This window comes from Triticum dicoccoides, chromosome 2B (genome assembly GCF_002162155.2).
Source record: "Triticum dicoccoides isolate Atlit2015 ecotype Zavitan chromosome 2B, WEW_v2.0, whole genome shotgun sequence".
In the NCBI taxonomy this organism is placed as follows: domain Eukaryota; kingdom Viridiplantae; phylum Streptophyta; class Magnoliopsida; order Poales; family Poaceae; genus Triticum; species Triticum dicoccoides.
In genome coordinates, this window is record NC_041383.1 from 762,173,760 (window position 1) to 762,178,703 (window position 4,944).

Here is a 4,944-nt window from a genome sequence, read left to right on the forward strand (position 1 = left end):
GCTCGGCCCACTCGGCTAACCGATCGGTCAATGGAAGCAGACTCTCCGGACTATGGAATTGCGACCAAAAAAGCTCTTCCATCCTGTGATCCTTCTGGCCTCGGAAGTGTGCAACCGCGTCTGTGGCACTCGCCGCCAAATTCAGATAGGCATCCTCCGCACCCCACAACTGGCCCAACTGAGCATACTTCAGATCCATGAACTTCCTACGCAGCAGAAAGGGCTTTCCAGCCGCAATATCCCCGGCCTGACGTAGCTCCTCCTTTATAGCTCTCATCACGGAGCGGGCATCCTTGGCTTCGGCGGTGGCCTTCTTCAGGCCCTCTTGCTCCGCTCGGCATTCTCTTTCAGAAACTCATAGCGGTCGGTAGCATCCTTCAGCTTTACGGCCATTTCGGCCATTTCCTCCCCGCTTCGGCAGTGAGCAGCCTGTTCGGCTTTTAGCTCTTCGGCCGCCTTCAAGGCAGCCGCATTACTTTCTCTGGCTTGCTCCTTGGCTCGGGCAAGCTCTTCCTGAAGGTCCTCCATAGCAGCGGCACAATCTGCATTAAGCATACATGTAGTAAGGCACGGGCATCAAGCTCCCTTACCAGGTGTTCGCGGAGAAGACACATACCTTGTGACTCGTCAAGTCGCTTATTAACCAACGTGATGTCTGCATCCGCAACGTCCAGTTGCCGCTTCAGTTCGGCAACTCCATCAGTTCGGCTGGCCACCGAACGCTTCGCCCCCTAAAAAGGAAGGGCGACATCTTAACACTGAGATTATGATCCTCGGCACGCCGTCACTTCTGACAACGTACCGAGACTCAGGGGCTACTATCTATACAGGGCACATTCTATATGCAAAATTGACAGAAGGTATATCATTTTCGCGTACCTCAAACCCCGTCAGTAAACTTCTGACGGCTTCATGCAATCCGCTCTCAGCGGATGAAATCCTTTCAATCACCATACCCATTAACGCACGGTGATCTTCTGAGATAGATGCTCGCCCGAGCAGATCCTTCAGCTTCTCCAACCGCACACCAGTTGGTGCCTGTAACGCCCCGGATCCGATGCGCCAGGTGTCCGCCAGTTATTTGCCGTCGTTGCCATGTCATTTGCTTGCGTGTTGCATCTTGCCATGTCATCATCTACATTTTATCATGCCATCATGTGCATCTCATTTGGCATACGTGTTCATCTCATGCATCCGAGCATTTTCCCCGTTGTCCGTTTTGCAATCCGGCACTCCTATGTCCCCCGGCGTCCCCCTTTTGTCTCTTGTTGGGAGTGGGTATTAAACTTTCTTGGAATGGCCCGAGGTTTGCCAAGCGGCCTCGATATAGCACCGGTAGACCGCCTGTCAAGTTTCGTGCCATTTGGAGGTCGTTTGATACTACAACGGTTAACCGGGTAACCGCAAAGCCCTCTTTGAGTTGCAGCCCAACACCCCTTCCAAAGTGGCCCAAAACCCATCTAAGTCCCCTCCATGCTCTCGGTCGTTCGATCACGATCGCGTGGCCGAAAACCGCACCTCATTTGGACTCTCCTAGCTCCCTCTACCTATATATATGTGGCCTTCCCCGAAATTCCCGCAGTCCAAACCCTAGCCAAACTCCTCCGCGCCGCCGGACATGTCCATCCGCGCCGGACATGCCCGCCGGACACGTCGTTTCGCCCAATCAGGGTGCGACACATCATCGCCGCCGCCGCCCCAGCGAATCCCATGCCGCCACCTGTCCCGCGCGTCGCTCCCTCCGCCGTCTCCGCCGCCAGGGCCCGCGCGGCCCAGATCCGGCCCGCGGGGCCCGCGCCGCCGCCCGTCCGGAGCCCGCGCCGGTGTGCTCCGCCGCCCTGCCGCCGGCGCACCGCCGCGCGTCGCCTCCCGGCCGCCGCCTTCGCCCCGCCGCCGTATCGCCTCCCACCGGCGCCGCCGCCCCCTGTGCCTCCTCCGCGTCCGCCGCCGCCTGCCCTGGCCGCCCCGCTCCGCTGCCCGGGCCATCTCCGGCCGCCGCCGTCCGGCGCCTCCAGCGCCCCGAGCCGGCGAGCTCCGGAGCCGCGTCGCCCGGATCCGGCGTCTCCTCGCAGCGTGCCGCCCGGTGCTGCCTCGGCCGTCGCCGCCCCGTCGTCTCCCCCCCCTCCGCCGCCTCCCTCCTCGTCTCCGGCGCCAGTTCCGGCGAGATCCGGCCATCCTCGTAATCCGTGCCCGCAGGTTGACTTTGTCCCCGAAATTGCCTAAGTCCCAGATTTCTTGCATAATCATGCCATGTTCATCATGCTACATCTCTGCATCCGTAGCTCCGTTTCGTGCGTGTAATATGTCAAATTGTTCGCCTCGACGAGTACTTCATTTCATTCCATTGCAGCATTTTCTTTAGAGCTCATCTTGATGCCTGAAATGCTGTTGGAAGAGTGCATGTTGATGTTAATCTGCTGAAACTGTTATAACTTGCTCATTTATCGTTTTTGCCATGATTGATGTGTGCATCCTATGAGGTTGATGTCTACATGTGTTTTGATCTATGCCATGTCATCTTTCTAGAGGTGCAAACCATGTATTTTTGTGAGTTGTGTGCTGAGTGTATCAAGCTTGCTAAGTAGGATAGTTGCTGTTGCTGTTTTCCTGACAGATTCTGTTATATTTTGTTGCTATGTTAACATGCTTCTACTAGTCATTTCGTGCATAATCTGGAGATGCTCTATAAACATGTTTTGATCTACATGTCTTGCTCTATTCATTCATGCCCTTGGTTGCATTTATAGCCTGCTGTAGATTGTTCATATCTTGCTCCAATGTTGCTTCATAATGTTGCTGTCAGCCTGTTTACATTAAGTTCAGTTGTTTCCATGTGTTTTCCTAGTGATCCATGAACCCTATGACCTTGCACTTGCCATGCTTAGCTTCATAAACATGTATTCTTACGGTTGGTTACCTTGCCATGCCATGTATTGCTCTGTAGTGAGTGGTTCAAGCTCACCAACATGCCTACTTATTGTTGTTCCTGCCATGTATGAATCTATAATATAACTTGCCATGTTTACATGGGTGCCATCATATCTTCTGATCCTTTTTGGCTCATGGTCAGCAAGGGACTTTTGATCTATGCAATTAGTAGATTCATGCCATGCCTATGTTTGCCATGAGAAGTTCCTGTAACATGTTGTTTGCTTGCTCTAAACATTGCAACCTGATGTTATTTCTGCAAAGTCTGAAACTGTTATTATTTGCAATCTTACCATGTGTTTTGGAGCATGTTCTAGTGATTTCTAGAGATAGCTCAGTGTTCATGTTTTGTTGTGCTTTACTTGTAATTCATGCCCATGCCTTTTGTTATTATGTTGGGGTGCTGTAGCTTATTGCTTTGATGCTTGCAAGATGCCTAGTTGCTGTTTTGGACAGATTGTTGTTATGACTTGTATAGAGTGTATGTGTTGAACCGTTGCTCCGTTTTGAGTGTGCTCTATATGAAACTTGCTTGATTTTGCATGTTGTTTCATATTATCATGTTGCATCCTTGTTTTGGTGTGTTTGCTCGATGTTTGGGTGAATTTTGCATCAATGCCATGTTTAACTTGTTTTGCTCATATCTTCTAGGCCGTAGCTCCGAATCTAATGAACTTTATATGTAACTTGACTAGAATTTCGTGTAGATCATTTTGGTGCATCTTAACTTGCTGTTTAACAACTTGAACATAAGGTTTGTTCAGATCTGGACCAATTTCAAAATTTGCATATGAGGACTTACCGGAATTGTTATATGTTGTTCCCGGCCTCATTTAAACTTGCCTTGATGTGTTGTTCTTGTTTGCATCATCTCTTGCCATGAGTAGCTTCATGTAGCCTTGTCATGCATCATGCTTGTTGTGCATCATGTCTTGTTCATGTGTGGTGTGTTTACCCATGTTGTGTGCTTCTTCTTGATAGTTCCCGTTTCGTTGCGATCGTGAGGATGCGTTCGTCTACGTGTGGTTCGTCTTCATTGCTTCATCTTCTTCATGGACTCGTTTTTCTTCCTTGCGGGATTTCAGGCAAGATGACCGCTACCCTGGATCTCACTACTATCATTGCTATGCTAGTTGCTTCGTTCTATCGCTATGCTGCGCTACCTATTACCTGTTTATCAAGCCATCCCATATTGCCATGAACCTCTAACCTTTGACACCTTTCCTATGCGAACCGTTGTTTGGCTATGTTACCGCTTTGCTCAGCCCCTCTTATAGTGTTGCTAGTTGCAGGTGAAGTTGAAGATTTCTCCATGGTGGACAGGGTTTATGTTGGGATATCACAATATCTCTTATATTATTAATGCATCTATATACTTGGTAAAGGGTGGAAGGCTCGGCCTTATGCCTGGTGTTTTGTTCCACTCTTGCCGCCCTAGTTTCCGTCATACCGGTGTTATGTTCCCGAATTTTGCGTTCCTACCGCGGTCGGGTGATTTATGGGACCCCCCTGACAGTTCGCTTTGAATAAAACTTGTCCAGCAAGGCCCAACCTTGGTTTTACCATTTGCCTCACCACCACCTATACCCTTCCCTTGGGTCGGCCAACCCAAGGGCCATCTTTATTTTAGCCCCCCGGGCCAGTGCTTGTCTAAGTGGTGGTCCGAACTGAGCCACCTGCGGGGCCACCTCGGGGAAACTCGAAGTCTGGTTTTACTCGTAGCCTGTCTCATCCGGTGTTGCCCTGAGAACGAGATATGTGCAGCTCCTATCGGGATTGTCGGCGCATCGGGCGGTCTTGCTGGTCTTGTTTTACCATTGCCGAAATGTCTTGTAAACCGGGATTCCGAGACTGATCGGGTCTTCCTGGGAGAAGGTCTATTCCTTCGTTGATCGCGAGAGCTTGTCATGGGCTAAGTTGGGACACCCCTGCAGGGTATAAACTTTCGAGAGCCGTGCCCGCAGTTATGTGGCAGATGGGAATTTGTTAATGTCCGGTTGTAGATAACTTGACACC